This window comes from Parasteatoda tepidariorum, chromosome 5, assembly GCF_043381705.1.
Source record: "Parasteatoda tepidariorum isolate YZ-2023 chromosome 5, CAS_Ptep_4.0, whole genome shotgun sequence".
Classification (NCBI taxonomy): Eukaryota; Metazoa; Arthropoda; class Arachnida; order Araneae; family Theridiidae; genus Parasteatoda; species Parasteatoda tepidariorum.
The window spans coordinates 86,621,105-86,640,815 of NC_092208.1; the positions used below are offsets into that span (position 1 = coordinate 86,621,105).

A 19,711-nucleotide genomic window follows, 5' to 3' on the forward strand; every position below is an offset into this window, starting at 1 on the left:
TATTTATATTCAAACGTCGCAGATTAATATGTAAGGGAAGAAGAAATAAAAATACTGTCTAAATCCTTTGAATATTTATGTGAATATTTATATTTATGAATGATATGAATGTTTATTTTTAAGAATGATATGAATATTTATATTTATGAATGATATAAATATTTCTATTTCTATACGTAAATACAAGATGTTCTGTAATGACTGACATGAATACATATTTTTAGAATCCTTGCCAAAAATACAGAAAAAAATGTATAAATAGAGTGTCGCAAATTAATATTTATGTGAAGAAAATATATAAAAAGTTTCTAACTTTTTTGAATCTTCATGTTAATATTTATATTTAATAATGATATGAATATTTACATTTAGAAATTATATAAATAATTGTATTTTTCACTGAAATGAATATTTATTTTCATGAATGATATGAATATTTATATTTTACAATCGCAAATTAATATTCAAGTGAGGAAAAAATAAAAATTTTGTCAAAATCTTTTGAATATTTTTATGAATATTTTATATTAAATAATGTCATGATTATTTATATTTAATAATAACTTGAATATTTATATTTGTGAATGATTTGAATATTTACATTTATGAATGATATGAATATTTATATTTCTTGACATAAATACAGGATGTTCTGTAAGGACTGACCTGAAAATATAGTAGTAGAAATCTAATTAAAAATGCAGTCAAAAATTGTTCAAATTAAGGGTGGCAAAGAGGAAAAAATAAATATATATTTATGTGAGGAAAAAATAAAGAAACTTTCGAAATCTTTTGAATATTTATGCGAATATTTATATTTAATAATGATGTGGATATTTATATTTATGACTGAAATGAATAATTGTATTTATAAAAAATATGAATACTTTTTTTCATTTATTATATGAATATTTATATTTAAGCATAGCAAATTAATAAATAAGCGAGAGAAAAAAATACTGTCTAAATATTTTGAATCACAAATGATAAAAAAATAAAAAAGTGTTGTCTAAATCTTTTAAATTACAACTAATAATAATGCTATCAAATTCTTTAGAATAACAATGATAAGGTCATAACAATTTTATCTAAATCGCTTGAATTACAAGTGATAAAAAATAAAAATGTAAATTTTTTGAATCACAAGTGATAAAAAATTAAAAATGCTAACTAAATCTTTCGAGTCACGAGTGAAAAGAAAAAGAGAAATTCTACATAAATATTTTGAATCACAAGTTATGAAACATGCTATCTAAATCTTTTGAATTATAGGTAATGAAAAAAAAAAATTGAAATCAATTTTGATTTTTTAAGGACAAGTGGAGGTGCTTCTGTAATCATATATCAAGTCATGTCGTATATCGTATATCAAGTCAATCAGACAGGTTTCGTTTTTTTCAGCCACACCTTCTTCGAAAGTGATTCGTTAGAATTCGATTACATATTTGTTCATTCGTGTTTTAAATATTAGGTGCCATCCCTAGTTAATCTACTCTATATCGTCTTCATTTTTTGGGGAGGATTTTAAAAATATATAAATCAAGAGGCTTAAGTAATAACTCCTAATCTGAATAATTTCTTCTTTAAAGCTTTTCGCTGTCAAAAGTTGTTTAAAAAATTCGACTCAACAATTTCATTAGTTTAACACTGCGTAAACTAAAACAGCAATTACGAAGAAAGTTTTGGTAAATAATTTTTGTTACCTTAATTATTTATTTACTTATTTATTATGGTACAGTTAAAGCAATTATAGAAGTTTAATATATTTTATTTTATAACAACTCTGGTAACTTCCTTGTAGTTTGAATCTAATCCAGAAGACAAGGGAACTCCTGAATTAAGTATTGGATGAAATTTGCTTCCGTGGAGAATTTTTGATGGAACAAACCCGCATTTACGTTACATGGAAAGAAAACTACGAGAAAGGAAGCCTGACGGTAAGGGGATTCTATCCCATGATCCGTCTACCATTGAGGATATTTTACGTCAGTACAAGTGCGAGCCGGGAGCCGAATTCGTTTCGACCTGCCATCGTTGGGATTCGAACCCGGTTCACCTCATTGGAAGGCAAACGTTCTATACCCTGAGCGATCATGACTCAAACTATTTTTACGAAAAGTTTCTTGTTAGTGAAAAAAATTTTTCAATTTATTTATTAATTTGGTACGCATCACTCAAGACTAATGTTCGTTTTAAAAATTTTTATTCAACTGATTTCAAACATTTCGCTATTTGAAAAAAAAAATAGTTTTTCTTTTTACCTAGAATAAGGGCTTTGGAGAAAATAGAAAATAATTGATCATTAAAAAGATGACTAGATCCAATGAATTATAAATCGAATAAATGCATTCTATTTGTAGATTCAAAATGCAACTTTTGTTGATCTAGTTCATACATTGTTCCTAACTATATGTAGAACTTTTTTTTCCACCCAGTTGCGTCTTTTTTTTATAATTTACTTTCTTTTTCTTTACTTCCTTTTTTTTTCCTAAAAATAAAATCTATTTTTTGTTGATTGTGTTACATCTAGAATAGTGTCAAGGTTCTCTCTTTTAAAAATGACTAATGGTACAAAATTGAACTCAGACTTTAAACACTCAAAAAAGCCTCGTTTTGTTAAAATATATAAATTACTTGTTGATAAAACTATGTGTAAGATCAAAGTTTAGAATTTGTTTACTTTGTTATTAAAAAGAAATTAATTATCTGTATTTATTTAATGTACTGTATTTATTAACATCGGATGGAATGTACTGTATTTATTTACATCGAATCAATATATACGTTGACCACCCAAAATCTATATTTTATTTTATTTTTTTGTAACCGTCGTTGAACAACCGACCCAATTTTGTATTTACGACTACTAATGTTCAACTCCGTAGTCTTGTAATTTTGAACTTAATCCAGAAGACAAGGACACTCCTGAATCAAGTTTTGGGATGAGTTTTGCTTTTGTGGAGGATTTTTTGAGGGAACTAACCTGCACGTTACATGGAGAGGGAAAACACGAAAACCTGAAACGGTTACCATGAGGGCAAGGGGACTCTAACCCATGATCCGTCAACCCCTGACGATATTTCTCGTCAGCCCTGTGATCGATGCGAGCCAGGTGCGGAATTCGTATGCACCAGCCATCGCTTGGATTCGAACCCGGTTCACCTGATTATAAGGCAAACGCTCCATCCCCTGAGCTACCACAGCTTGAGCCAAAGTATTTTGAAAATCTGTTGAAACCTCAATAAAGTGTTTAATAAGTGCGTAATTTTTTGTTTGGGATGACCTTTATCATAGTAAGCATTTTCCTTTAATCATCAATATTTTGCACTCCCCTATATTACTAACACATATAGCAGACTGGTCATTTTTTCAAGAGTCGTTAGCATTCAATGAAGAAATAGTTGACACTAGTAATATTGAAGTAGCTGCACTACTATGAAGCATTTTAACCTAGTGTGGAAAATTTGAAATCCAGATACAACGGTATTTTGGTAGCTTTAATTCAATATTGACTTAATTAATTGGGGATAAGCCTCCTAATAACATTTTCAATTACGTCAGGCACATTGTTTCTTCCAAATCCATTTAATTTTAATCATAGCAGTATGCTTTATAACACAAGTTATAGACCCGGTATAGCCACAAGCCAATAATGCTTAACTAACTAGTGAACACTTTATTAAGGTTGCAACAGATTTGTACAAAGCTTTGTCTCAAATTGTACTGAAACTCGGTTTAATTGAACACTTTATTGTGGTTGGAATAGATTTGCACAATAATTTGGCTCAACTTGAACGGAAACTATGTTTCATTGAACACCTAAGTGAGGCTGCGACTGATTTTCCCCGCATTATGTTCAAAGAAACCCATATTATGGTACAATGTTGAACAAATTTTCATTTGAGTTTCTGCAACGAGAATGCATCACACCAAAAATTGTTTTTTATACGAAAATATAATGACATTTTTAAAAAAATGTTTTTTTTTATTTGTTCATATATTTTTTTTAATAATTTCCCTTCCTATATTTACAAAAAATGATTTCCTTAAAAATGTGCCTTTCATATCAAAAATATTTTTTACGCTATTTTCAAGGCGAGATAATGATCGAACGATAAACAAATAAACTATTTGGTAAGTATAGTCTTACAGCGCAATATTCATTCTAGCAAAAAAATATTTCTGTTTTGAAAATGATTACGATTTGTTTGGGTGACCAAAAGACAAGTTTCACTTTACGTAAAATTTCCCATCAGATTTTTGTTTATGGATTTGAAAGAAGACAAAACAAGCCTCTTATGCGGCCCGTGTCCTTAAAAAACTGAAAGTAAGGCGTATTTCTCTCTATCAAGGAGAGTATACATATTATTTGTATATGCGGAAGGCATATTGAAACATTGTTATGTAAAGCATAATTCAAACGTGATGAAAACCTTGACCGTGATCTGTTGTAACAACCTTGTACTCTCAGATATATCTAATCACTGATCTAATCCTTTATAGTATAAAAAGGGTGATGTTTTATTTTATTTTAGATATTAGAAGATCTTCCTTTCCGTGAGGGAGTAAATTCATTCAAAGAAGGAATATAATTAAGGAGGTCAGTGCATTTTTATCATTATTATGCGTTTTCGTATTGAAGCTCGGTTAATATGCAACTTGCTTAACTGCAGTTTATTCCCTTGAATTGCGGGATCAGGAATTTTCCGCAATTTATATAGGCAATGCGAGCATATAGCTGTCGCCGTATCGTTTAACTTCCAAATCATGTTTATTTCATTCTATTAACTAATTTGTTGACTGTTTGATAATATTTATTTATTTGAATTTTTAAGATATTGAAAAATAAATAAATGATATAAGTTAGTTTATTTAAGTATTTTAAGCTTAAATATGTTTGCATAGTTTTAAAAGTGATGGATGAGCTTGATTAACTAATGCGTTGATTGTATTAATTTGATTTGTTAGGAAACGAAAAATAAATAAATAGCATTACGTTAATTTATTTAACTTACCGAAAAGTTGCTGTTGTTATAGTAAAGAATTTTTTCCACTTTCTAATGTAGATTCAGATCTTATCTCTTATTCCACTTCAAAGTCAGTGATCGGAAAGTGAAACTACTGTAGTCGCTACTTTTTTCCGTAGTTTGTAGTGTAGTGCTGCATTTTTTTTTAAAGAAGTGGCGAAATGAGTAGTGCGATACAAAAAAAAATAGTTGTTTGTAGTGATTCCTGACAACTATTTTAAACGTTAGAAAAAAAAGAAGAAAAAAAAAAGGCTCGAACGCAAAAAAAATTTCGAATCTGATTGGTGCAAATCCTTCTAGGGCCCGTCAACGTACTCAATGAGAATGACTCTGTGGTCGAACGTTAATATGTCTGATGCTCGGAAAAATCGGCCGAGCTGTACCTGTGAAATAGATTTTAAATATCTGGCTTTTTTAGAATTCGATTTCACAGGAACCATGAAGTAGGTTTTGTGTCTGATTTCGAAATTTAAAATATCGTCTGCATTAATTAGTTAACGCATTTGCGGTCATTCCCTTAAACCCATTAAGATTGAGTCCTGGAATGTTAAGATCCGATCATTAGATCAAAAGTTATTCAAGGTAGTCAGTTTTTTTTCGCGCTATACTTTATTTCTAGGAAGATATAAAAAGTATTGATCGCTTAAATCACAAATATTTGATAGTTTCCCAGCATTTCTTAAATTACTGCCGAGAAAAGAATAGAATTTGAAAGTTAAAGGAACAAATTCATAAAAAGTGCTTTAGAATAAAAAAACTAGTCCATGTAAACATGAATTAAGACTTCTTCATATCTCCCCATATTTAACCAAGCCAATTCTTTATTCAAAATCATTTTGAATATTGGTGGAAATTAAGTTCTCCAGTTAAGTTTGTCTCTGAAAAGTAGCGAAGTAGAGACTACATTTCGAAGGTAGTTTGTAGTCGCTACATTAAAAAAAAGTGGTTGTAGTTAACTACAATTGTAATAAAGTAGTTGTAGTTCACTACAAAAAAAGTGTAGTTTTTCCGATCACTGTTTAAAGTAGAGTAAAGCACTCAGCAAAGATCTCATTTTCACTTTTAAGTAGGAAATGCGAAGATTATTTGGGTAGTTTTGCAGATAACTTATGTAATTTGTGGAGCGAAACAATTTTTGGCACTTTTACAGCTCACCCTAGTTAATTTGCATATTAGCTTGATAATTTCTACGCTTTGAAGGTAACATATACAAGTATATATGCGAGTTTTTTTTTTTTTTTTTGAATAACCATTTCTGTTCTTATTTTTATTCTTTTATGCTACTTTTCATAGCTTTTTTTAAAAGTAGGGCTCAAATTCATATTTAAAGGAGGAAAAAAAATCAGAAACACTATCGAAATCTAATGAATCACTATTAAAGCAGCAGATCTAAAAACAATCAAAATTGTCAGAATAAATAGAATCAAAATTCTGAATCATGTTTACTTAATTTCATGTTTATTTAATTAAAATAAATAAATGATATTACTTAATTTCCTTAAATATTTTAAGTTTAAATATATTTGTATTATAAGGTGATAGAAAAATTCTATTAATTAATGTGCTGATTGCATTAATTTGATTTATTAAGAAACGAAAAATAAATAAATAATATTACGTTAATTTAAGCTTACCGAAAGATTGTTGCTACTCAAGCAAAGATTTTTTTTCCACTGTAACGTAGATTCATATTTTATCTCTTATTCCGCTGTAAAATAAAACACTCAGCAAAGATTTTATTTTCACTTTTTAGTCAGAAATGTGTATATTATGTGGGTAGTTGTGCAGATGACTTTGGTAATTCGAGAAGCGAAACAGTTTTCGGCATTTTTACAGGTCACCCCATTTATCCTGCAGATTAACTTGATAATCTACACTTTAAAGATTTCTACACTTTGAAAGTAGCATATTCGAGTATATATTGCTAGTGTTTTTTGAATAACCATTTCTGTTTTTATTTTCATTGTTTTACGCTACTTTTCATAACTTTTTTCTTGAGGGGAGGGGTTTCAAATTCCTATTTAAAAGCGGAAAAAAACCAGAAACGCTATCGAAAGCCAATGAATCACTATTAAGGATGGCAGGTCTAAAAACAACCAGACCCATTTGATTGTCAGAATAAATAGAGAAGACTTGTATGGCGACTATTAGAAAGACTTTTGCACCTCATCAGGCAATCAAAGTTATTTCGGTGCTATTATTCCCCTCTTCTTAATTATTTTTTTTTGATTATATATATACATATATATATTATCGAGCTCTCCAAACCTTATAAGGCTTTATTTGGAGTTTTTGTCCCGCAGTGGACTCATCGTAAAGACATGGTTCCCAGTAGAACACCGAAGTCAAGCATCACTGACTGCGGTGAGTAAGTGGATGGGTGACCACTTTGATCAGCCTGCGTAGGGACCGAGCGTGTGCGGTATCAGTCCTCGTTGAAATGTTCTACCCCAGTAAACTCGACTTCGCTCTCAGGTCGTTGAACTACCAAAGCAGGGGAGCCATCCCCTCTGCAGAGGATCAAAGTCCTCGGATCATTCTCAGGGATGTTTCCCAGACCGTCTCCAATAGACCATTGTGTAGTTCTAGTGTGAAGTAAATAAAGTACCTACCTTGATGCTTTTTAAAAGGCACTATCGAATGATACTCTGTCATAAAAAGTTTGATAACAACAGAACATTTACCTTATCCTTTTACCATCTTGTATTTTGGAGAAAAAATATTTTTTATTTCCATTATCTAAAAGGTTTTTTCTTTTTGAAAAAAAATATACTTGGTGATAGAGTATCATTCAAAAGAGCAATATCTCTCAAAGAAATTAGGAAATAAGGGCTTCTCTTCAAGATATTAGGAAAGATAGAGCTTCGTATCTTTTAGAACACGTGCGGCATCTTCTTCTCGAAACTTTTTGATTAATGAATTTGCCCGTTTTGTTATTTTGAAAAGACAATTTAATACTTTACATCTAACAACGTTTAATTTTTTAAAAATTTCTTTTTGTTTAAATTGACGAAAACTTGATGATTGTTCCTTTAATTTAAATCTCGCAAAAATAAAAAATATATTGAAGAAAAAAATAAAACCAGAGACAAGCGTATGACTTTATGACTTTTCTCAGTAATGTATTAGTATAGTTTTGTCACAACCGGCCTGATGGCCGAGTTAACCACTCGCGTGCCTGACTTCGAAGCCAATGATTGTGGGTTCAAAACCCGTTCAAGACATGGGTGTTTCTCTGAGGGTTATCCTCTGTCGGGTGACGTGTGAATATGACACACCCTATGATCGGGTAAGACGCCCGGTGGCTGAGTGGTGGCGCTTTGCGCTCCCGTGCCGCAGGTCCTGGGTTCGATCCTCGGACCGGGCAAGGTTGACTCAGCCTTTCATCCCTTCAATGGATCGATAAATGAGCACCAAGCATGCTTGGGAACTAAACTGGGGGTTCCGCATTCGACTGACCACCTGATCGGAACATCTGCTCCTGCACCCCAGAGCCCAAGGTCCAGAAAACTGAGATGGGCACAGTAGGCCTTAGCCCTCTATGGGCTGTCGGGTCACTGAGTTTAGTTCAGTATGATCGGGTAAGTGTGGTGTGGGTTATGTCACCCCCGTGATTTCAGTTCACAGGTGCCCACCGGATAACGATAAATGAAAAACACTTCTGGCATCTTCCAAGGTTAAGAACGAAACTTTAGTTCTTATTAATAAAAAAACAAACAGAAGAAGGAGAGAAGTTCTGATTGGGTAACGAGCTTAAATGTATCGAAAGATACTTCCGACTAAGGTAAATAGAAATGATCAATTAAGATACTAAATTACGATGATTAAAAGCGTCTAAAACAGTTGATATCAGTTGCCACAAACTCTATCTTAAAGTGCTTTTCTAACTCCAATTGTAATGTGTTACATTAGTACCATATTAAAGGTATTAAAGGTGGAGTACCATAATAAAGGATCTTTTAATTGAATAAAGCGTGACACTATAAATGGTTGAATTTATTGACAACATTAGAGTACAAGAGAGATGAGATTGATCACCAGGAGGATTTCTGTACAGTAAAGGACTCTCTTCATTCACTCGGCTCCCTGAAAAACAAAATATTGTTAATGAAACGGTTTTTTTTTTCTTTATATTTAACTAAACTTACTAGAAGTTGTTGTCCGGGGAAAAATTTTTTAATTTTCCGAGTAGAAAAACGTGGCCCGCAAAAGATTATAGGGTCTAAAATTCACTAGAGATGAGCTTGGACTGACTTTTAGTGACTTGACTTTATAGTAGCGAGAACTCCAAGATCTGGTCCCAAGATCAATCTGGACTCACCTAAACCTGAGTTTCAGAGTATTAATTTAGCCCAGAGTCCCCTTGAGTCCAAGATTTAAGATGTTAGATAACAGTCAAATTCAGGAAAGGAAGGTCATGTAAAATATATTATTCAGGTTACTTATTTACGAATCTGGAGAGGGGGGATCAATTTAAAGCATTCATATTTGTTGCTGCAACAGTAGGGTGGTAAATTTAACATTTTAATCATTATTGTTCGATCAGTTTATAAGGAAACTTGGTTTAATCATTCCATGTTACGGTTGCCGCGCAACGTTGCACCTTACTATGGTTCAATATATAGATATTATGGTTCAATATTGAACCAATTATTGTATAATTGTTTGGCTTGAAAGCGGATATATATATATTTTAGAATTTCAAATTTCTAGTACCTATGAAAATCTTTAGCGGTTTCGAGTAAATGAAAGATAGTAAACGACAATTTTGTATGAGAAGACTTGTATGAGGCACTTTATATTACATAAATATTAAAAAAAAAAACATTTCCTTTTATAAAAGTCTATTTGCATACCTAAAATTAATGTCTGTGTATATTTGAGCTAGAATACTTCGATTTTAAAAATTTACTATTTCCAACAAAATATTTTTACTTAAACGTAAAGAATATTTAAATTTTAATGACTAGAAACGTAATTTTTTTAAAACTCTGTTTGAAAATCGTATTTTACCCTTCATAAAATATTTTAAGTGAACCAAATGTTTATTTATTAAAAATAATTGACTTTAAATCTTTTCAATTTCGAACTGTTAGAATGATATAAGATCTTATTGTCTTATGTCATTAGCGAGGAAAATTATTTCTCATTTATTTTTCTTTATTCTATGAAATAATCTGTATTTCTAAGTTTAAATATTTTGTTTTCAAGCATAGTTGATTACCTTACAAATCTAGGTGATCAGTCATTTCGTTACGATTCACATATTATCAAACTATTCGTACATAAAATTACAACAATTATATAGTTTACAGCAAAATATCGTCTTTCAAGAAAAGAAACGATAATAAATCAGAAATACCGTTTGGGGTTGGTGAACGGAGCGAGCAAGGGGTGGAACCTGCTAATGCACTAAGAACCCTTCTATGCAAAATTTCATCTAAAAAGTTTCAATTAATCCATTTTCTCCATTCTTTTTTTTTAAAAAGAAATGTGTTAAACTATTTTGATCTTTATTATTAATTATATCTTTAACTCATTATCTGTTTATTTATTGAATAACTATTTATTTCCTTCCACATTTTTTATTTATGATTTTATAACTGTTTATTAAAAATTGTTTTGCTGAACAATGAGTTATTTTGCAAATCAACTAACTTAAGTGCAGAGTTAGTAACTCATTAAATATTTTAATGGAAAACATAATGAGTTTACAACTTTAGAATTTATCTAGAATGACTTGGAATGGAAATTTAAGTTGTTATAAACTTCAATTGCACTGACGATTTATTTTGTGAAATAACTTGAATTATAAATTTTGACTGGATCTAATTATATATTTCTATACATAAATATAAATATGAAAGCATTCTGTTTTCTTGCGGACATATAACAAGATTAAAATTTAACCCTTATTTGCGCAATTTTCACCTGACGTATTATCTTATAACAAATAATTTCTACACAAATATTCAAAAGTACTGATTTCGTGCGCTTAAAATTAAATGTTTATTTAAATAAATTAGAGATAATGAAAAGCGGTCTCTACAAATCACTTCTTAAGAAATGGACGCGTTGTGCAAAATTGGTTTCATATCTTTTTTTCTTTTTATCTACTTATTATCGTATTTTAAAGTTCATGCCTAAAAATCGTGATATCTTCCTCGAAAGTATTACTGGAGACTGAGACACTTTGGTTTAAATAGTAAAACATTAAAAAAAATCACCAATGAGTTCAGTTGTTTATATTTATTTCTCTTAATAATTTTAAAACTGACCAGTGTGACCAGTTTTTGAATTTGTTATCATAGCATTCATATTCTGTTAAAAATCACTTGACAATCCTTGATAAACAAATAAAAAGTTGCAAATATTTTAGGTGCATAAAGTATTAAGTTAACATTTTAATATGTAAATGAGTTATTTATACCTACTCGAATCTGTATCTTAAAACATTACTATATGCCTCTTAATTACTTTATGCTACTAATTTATCCAGAGTATTGCACAATGAATGTCACATCACAACTAAGGGAATAGTTTCCTTTGAATAATAAATCCTTTGAATTACCTCCAATTTTGATCAGCGGGAATTCAAACTTTTTACTATTTTTACAAAAGGAAATGAAATTAAATGTATGTATGAAATTAATTATGTATGAAATTAAAACTTAAATGGATGGTAATAGGATACATTTTTTAAATGCGCGTTCTTACTGGAGTACAGAACCACATTTGATTTGTTTGTTGCGTTGGCCTATAACTGGATTTGCGCAAAATAATTATGGATTATATTGAGTAATTCAAAGTTTATAATTAATAAAAAGTTGAGTTTTAAATAAAAATTTTTAATTTTGATGATTTTTAGAATTATTAACACAGACTGAATTTTTTTTTATCTTAATAAATTTATTAGTAATTTTGATATACAATTAACTGGATTTTGTATAAAATTTAGTTACATGTTACATTAGTTCTTTTTTTTCTTGTTATGAAATTTTGGAAGAGTTTGTCAATTTGCTTTTAGGATAAATAAATATTGCTACTTGTTCTTTTAATACTATTTATTTTATTGAAAATAGTATTTGAATAAATGTTTTTCGAAACATTCTAATTTTATATGATTAGTTTAATTATGAACTTAAAACTATTTCTTTTATCGTATATATTAACAATGCAGAAATTCTCTTCTCTTTTACTACTTTAATCCAAATAATTAAAATCATCGTTATGTTTTCGAAGGAAGATAATTCCTATGAGTAAATAGTATTTAGCAAACTCACAAAATTTTAAAAATTAATGATAATCAAATTATCAAATTTGATATTTAGATTACAATTTTTTACATAATAGTGTTAAAATAAGACGAAAAATTATAATTAGTGGCGAAAAATTATATCATTGAGGTATTCCATCTATTGTAATAAAAAAAACATTTTCAATTCGAAAGAAAATTGTATAAACTTATTAATTAGAATTTATTCAGTAATCAAATTCGCAATTATGGGTATTTTTATAATCATAGTAATAACTCAAAAGAACATCTTTTAGCTTAGAATGAAGAATGCTATTAAACAGATCTTGGAGTTCAGAAGTACTGGTTCCTGGATTTTCTGGAAACAAGTACTCTCTTTTTAGGTATCTAAGTGCCTTAGAGCCTGTACCTTTAGTACTCTTTACAGTAACTTGATGTGAAATTTTTTACAGTATTCTTCACTTTATGATATGTCACCGGCAATTATAATATTTTTTCTTGTTATTCACCATTAAAAGCCTTAAAATATAGTATTTATATTTAAGTTTCGATTATCACTTTATAACTGTTAACACGATAAATATTCCTAGTTCTACAATTTTTTTAATTTCTTCAGAGCCCTGTAAAACAGAATTTCACTTTTCAATAAATGTCAAACAATACCAAATCATTGAATGCACGTAAAATAATGAAATGAATCAACAATGTTTTTAAATTTTTTTTACGCTTTGAAAACATATTTTATGTAGTTATATGAACTGGCATTTCAGGTTATTTTGTAAAATGTCACTACTCCAAAATTATTTCCTGTTTTCGTGCCAGAAACGAGTTGCATTAAAAACCATTTCAAAATGCTAAAATCTTGCTAAAAAAGATATGGGTTCGTATTTCTTATTATTTTTATTATGGTTTCATATTTATAACATTATTTAACTTTTTAAGAAAAAAAAGCCAGCCTATTCAGCATGTTTTTTTCTTGAAATGAAAAGAAAATGAATGAATTAAAATAATTCTTAATATTTGTATACTTTTATGATTGCAAATACTGTGGATCGTCGTAAACAAACATAATTCTATGTTTCAAGACCCACATAAGTTTAAAAACCTGCATAAATAATTAAAACAAACTGAGAAAAGCTTAAAGAAATTTTTCGGAACTCTTTTTTAAGCAATTAAGTTTTTTGGAATTCAAATCGAATTATTCAGAATCATAAAATACGTGAAACATTTATAAAACTATTATATACGTGAAACATTTGTGAAACATTTATAAACTAAAAACTAAAATATTGATAAATAAGATCATTATAATTGAATGACTGCGGTTTCATCAATTTACTTTATTTGTAAGGATATCATATGAAAATAATATGCTTACAACGGTTAGTTTTTTTTAATGATTATGTTGTAACTAAACAGTGTTTTTTTCCGATCAATGATTGGCACCTAAATAAGTATTTGAATGTGATATTTCGTTGAGAGAAATCGAGTATATCTATGAGACGCTTTATTAAAATACCACTTTTCAATGCAAAAATTGTTTATTATTATAATATAAAAATTTTAAATAATGGCACCTAAATAAGTATTCAAATGTGATATTTAGGTGCAAGAAATCGAGTATATCTATGAGACGCTTTATTAAAATACCACTTTTCAATGCAAAATTTTTTTATTATTATACTATAAAAATTTTAAATAATGGCACCTAAATAAGTATTCGAATGTGATATTTAGTTGAATCAATTATAATATCATCATATTATCATATTATTAGTGGAATCAATTATTGAAAAAAATCGATTATAATCTATACGACGCTTTATCAAAATATAACTTTTCAATGAAAAAAAAAGGTATATGAATATATTATAAAAGTAATAAATAATGGCGCTTGAGTTAGTATTCGAATGTGATATTTAGTTGAAAGAAATCGATTAATTCGTCGCTTTATCAAAATATCACTTTTTGATGTAAATTTTTTTTAATTATATTATAAAAATTGTAAATAATATCGATTTTTAATATCGATTTTTAAGCATACTAAAATTAATGCAAATGTATGAAATTGTAATAAATGTTATGAAGCAGCTATAATAATGGTTCGAATATATTTTGAAGGACGCAAACTATTTAGAATATGTAAGCGCATTAAGCTATAGCAGCCGCTTATGTTTATAAAATAAAAACAATTAAGAATTTTTTCCTCTATTAAGATTATTATGATATTGCGAATCTGCGCGAATGTTCATAATATAATTAAAGTGATCCTGTAAAATATTATTCGAGAGCTAAATAACGAAAATGATGTATTCATTCATTTCCTGCATTTATTGACTGTTGTTCAATAAGAGAATAATTTATGCATGGATAAAAAATTTTTACAAATCATTATTTTTTTGTGAATAGTTTATCAATAAACATTAATATTAATATTTGTTATTAAAAAAAGTTTATACCAGTTTATTGCATCTATAAAATGTTCAGCATGTTTTATGCTTTTGAGAAAAAATGCATGAAAACTATTTTGTAATTTTTTTTTCCAGTTTAATATATAAAGAAACAGAGAAGTTTTTCCGAATATAATTTAGGGCTTTAAGAAGAAATCATGAAAATTGTCAAAAAAGAAGATCCTTATTTGAGTTTAATGTTTAAAGAAACAGATAGCTTTTTTCCAATATGTTTTATGCCTTTAAGAAGAAAAACATCAAAATTATTGAGAAAAAAAACTCATTTTAATTCAATGTATAAAGAAACAGAGACGTTTTTCGAAATAAGCTTTATGGCTTAAAAAAATATAGAAAAAGTATTTAAAAAATATTGAAAAATTAATAAAAAATAATTAAAAAAACTTATTTCAGTTTAATGCATAAAAAAAGTTTTTCAAAATATGTTTTATGCTTTTGAGAAGAATTACATCCATTTGNTCTAATTATGAACTTAAAACCAGTTCTTTTATCGTATCGTTTTCGTCGACAATGCAGATATTTTCTTCTCATTTACTACTTAAATCCTAATAATTAAAATCATCGTCTTGTTTTCGAAGGAAGATAATTCCTATGAGTAAATATTATTTAGAAAAATCACATAATTTTAAAAATTAATGATAATCAAACTATCAAATTTGATATTTGGATTACAATTTTTTACATAATATTGTTAAAATAAGTTATCCAGAAGTGACAAAAAGTTATATCCCTGAGGTATTCCATCTATTGTAATAAAAAAAAATTGTTTTTAATTCGAAAGAAAATTATTATAAACTTATTAATTAGAATTTATTCAGTAATCAAATTCGCAATTATGAGTATTTTTATAATCATGATTTATAATTATGGGTATTCTTATAATAACTCAAAAGAACATGTTTTAGCTTAGAATAAGGAATGCTATTGAACAGATCTCGGAGTTCAAAAGTACTGGTTCCTGGATTTTCTGGAAACAAGTATTCTCTTTTTAAGTATCTGAGTGCCCTTAGTGCCTGTACTTTTAGTACTTTTTACAGTAACTTGATGTGAATTACAGTATTCTTCACTTTATGATATGTCACCTGCAATTATAATATTTTTGCTTGTTATTCGCAATTAAAAGCCTTAAAATATAGTATTTATATTTAAGTTTCGATTATCACTTTATGACTGTTAACACGATAAATATTCCCAGTCCTGCAATTTTTTTAATTTCTTCAGAGTCCTGTAAAACAAAATTTCACTTTTCAATAAATGTCAAACAATACCAAATCATTGAATGCTCATAAAATAATGAAATGAATCAACAATGCTTTTAATTTTTTTTCTCTTTGAAAACATATTTTATGTAGTTATGTGAAAAGGCATTTCAGGTTATTTTGTAAAATGTCACTACTCCAAAATTATTTCCTGCTTTCGTGCCTGAAACGAGTTGTATTAAAAACCATTTCAAAATGCTAAAATCTTGCTAAAAAAGATATGATTTCGCATTTTTTATTTTTTTTATTATGGTTTAATATTTTTAGTATCTATAACATTATTTAACTTTTAAAAAATAGCCAGCCTATTAAGCACGTTTTGTCTTGAAATGAAAAGAAAATGAATGAATTAAAATAATTCTTAATATTTGTATACTTTTATGATTGTAAATACTGTGGATCGTCGTAAACACACCTATTCCTATGTTTCTGGACCAACATAAGTTTAAAAACCTACATAAATAATTAAAACAAAATGAAAACAGTTTAAAGATTTTTTTCGGAACTCTTTTTTAAGCTATTAAGTTTTTTAGAATTATGGAATTATTCAGAATCATAAAATATGTGAAACATTTATAAAATTTTCAAGAAAAATTAAAAACTAAAATATTAATAAATAAGATCATTATAATTAAATGCCTGCGGTTTCATCAATTTACGTTATTTGTAAGGATATCATATGAAAATAATATGCTTACAACGATTAGTTTTTCTTTATGATAATGTTGTAACTAAACAGTGTTTTTTTTTCCCAATCAATGATTGGCACCTAAATAAGTATTTGAATGTGATATTTCGTTGAAAGAAATCGAGTATATCTATGAGACGCTTTATTAAAATACCACTTTTCAATGCCAAAATTTTTATTATTATACTATAAAAATTATAAATAATGGCACCTTAATAAGTATTCGAATGTGATATTTAGTTGAATCAATTATAATATCATCATATTATTAGTTGAATCAATTATTGAAAAAAATCGATTATAATATATACGACGCTTTATCAAAATATAACTTTTCAAAGTAAAAAAAAATTTATTATTATATTATAAAAGTAGTAAATAATGGCACTTTTCGATTAAAATTTTTTTTAAGTATATTACAAAAATTGTAAATAATATCTATTTTTAATATTGATTTTTAAGCATGCTAAAATTAATGCAAATGTACAAAATTATAAAAAATGTTATGAAGCAGCTATAATAATGGTTCGAATATGTTTTGAAGGACGCAAACGATTTAGAATATGTAAGCGCATTAAGCTGTAGCAGCCCCTTATGTTTATAAAATAAAAGCAATTAAGAATTTTTTCTTTTAGTAAGATTATTATGATATTGTGAATCTGTGTTCATAATGTTCATAATATAATAAGAGTGATCCTGTAACTTATTATTCGAGATATAAATAACGAAAATGATGAATTCATTCATTTTCTTTCATTTAAGCATTTATTGACTATTGTTCAATAAGAGAATAATTTATGCATGGATAAAAAATTTTTACAATTCATTATTTTTTGTGAATAGTTTATCAATAAACATTAACATTAATATATGTTATTTAAGAAAGTTATCAGTGTATTGTATCTATAAAATGTTCAGAATATGTTTTATGCTTTTGCGACGAAATGCATGAAAACTATTTTTAAATTTTTTTTTAGTTTAATATATAAAGAAACAGAGAAGTTTTTCCGAATATAATTTAGGGGTTTAAGAAGAAATCATAAAAATTGTCAAAAAAGAAGATGCTTATTTGAGTTTAATGTATAAAGAAACAGTTAATTTTTCCCAATATCAATATGCCTTTAATAAGAAAAGCATCAAAATTATTGAGAAAAAAAAACTTATTTCAGTTTTATGCACAAAAAAGTTTTTCAGAATGTTCTACGTTTTTGAGAAGAATTACGTCTATTTGTGTGTTTTCTTTTCTCTCTTTTTCCTTTTTTTTTAAAAAAAAGTCTCTAAGAAACGAAACATTTATTCAGAACATGTTTTATGCCTTTGAAAAGAAATGTATCAAAATTAAAAATAAAAGAAACTTTTTTCAATTCAATTTATAAAGAAACAGAGAAGTTAATCAGAATATGTTTTATGCTTTCAAGATGTAATGTTTTTTTCTTAAAAAGAAAAAAAAAATTATATGTTTTAGTATAATGTACAGGGAAATTGAACAATTTTTCGGAATACGTTTTATAAAAATTTTGAGTAGTAATGATTCAAAGTTGTTATTTATTAAAACTTATACCAGTAGAATATGTATAAAAATAGAAGAATTTTTAGAATACGTTACTAAAAAAATACTAAAAGTAATAATTCATCAAAATCTGCAATCTTTTTAAGCGCAATATTTATGATGCAATGGTGTGAAATGTTATTATGAATTCAAAAATGGTTCAAAGTTATGATTCATATGATGTAAAATTCTCTCAATAGAAAAAAAAATTATAACTGAAAATTCATCAATATGCTTTAACATTTTTCATTATAATGCAAATTATTTCTAAATAACAATGTTTGCTTCAGTTTTCACATACGAATGGTTATAAAAAATCTCTTTTCGAGAATTAAGTTTAAAAATAACACTGATTTCAAAGATTTTTGAGAATTGAAATAATCATATGGAAACATAATTTAAATAATAAGTAGAATAATTACATAAATTATGAAATTGCTTTAATTTTAGAAATTAGAAAATTCTTTTTAATCAAATTGATAGTGTGCTGTTAAAAAGCACTAATTAAAAATTAAATTAAATTATTATTGCACAGTTAAAAAGTACATTCATTTTTCATCGAAAACTTCACTTGAAAATCAAACTGGTATTTTACTGTTTAAAAGCATTTTAATTTTTCAGTGGAAATATTTACTTCAGAATCCAATTGATATTGCACTGTTAAAAATCGTGTTAGTTTTAAAAAGGATACATCACTTAATAATATTTACTCTAAAAAAATTAATTTGTTTGACCTAAAATGTGGTAGAATCGAATATCAATCCATCAAAAATGGTAGGAATGTTTTATTTGATACAAAGTGCAGTTGCTCACAATTGAAAAAAAAAAGTTTTTATTAGTGAAATGTTTACAGAAAATAAATCCAATTTTAATTATCGGCAACATGTCTTTCACAAGAAGAAAAAGAAAAAAATAAAAGTTTGATCTTGTATTTATAAGTTTCAGTTTCTGAAGTGAATTAATGATGAAAAAGACGACACACATAAAAGTAATCACAACACATGAGGGTTGATGAGAAGAAAGAACCACCACAGTTTCTGTTGCCACAAAACAAACAAAAGTCTGTGAAGGGAGGGAGGAATATTTAAATTTTTCCAGAATACGATCATCAGAAAAGGCAACATGTGATGAAACAGACTATCAGAAGGATGGAGTTCTATTCTAGTTTGGAAGGACGAATCAATCAGTCATCAGACGATTCTATGAGCAATTGGACTGGACTCACACACATATTATTCTATCGTGCGGGGGACGGAAAACAAGGGCTTCTCATTGTCTGAGAACATTCCATTCCCAAATGAGGAATTCTCTCCACCCCCACATTCGAAATGGGATTGACACAGGTTAAGAGAAGTGGTGGTTAAAACGGGAAATCCATGCCATGGTAGATAGGAAAGTACCTGCTGGATATGCGGCTCTTGCTGGGTACCTCAGGTGTTCGGGGTTTCAGTAGACTCCTTCCGTA

The 19,711-nt window shown here is 27.8% G+C and overlaps 1 protein-coding gene across 5 annotated transcripts in view; it reads left to right on the top strand.

Annotated features, from left to right (window-relative positions):
- Positions 1–19,711, top strand: part of LOC107450476 (cytochrome b5) — a 66,260-nt gene that overhangs the window by 36,554 nt on the left and 9,995 nt on the right. For 2 of the 5 annotated variants that reach the window (XM_016066278.4, XM_043044447.2), the window contains exon 2: positions 4,536–4,600. The exons of 2 other annotated variants lie outside the window; for them this stretch is intronic. The gene's annotated coding sequence lies outside the window, so the exon portion shown is untranslated. Of the gene's footprint in view, positions 1–1,801; positions 1,938–4,535; positions 4,601–19,711 lie in introns of all 5 variants that reach the window. One more of the 5 variants, XM_071180741.1, reaches the window with a different exon arrangement.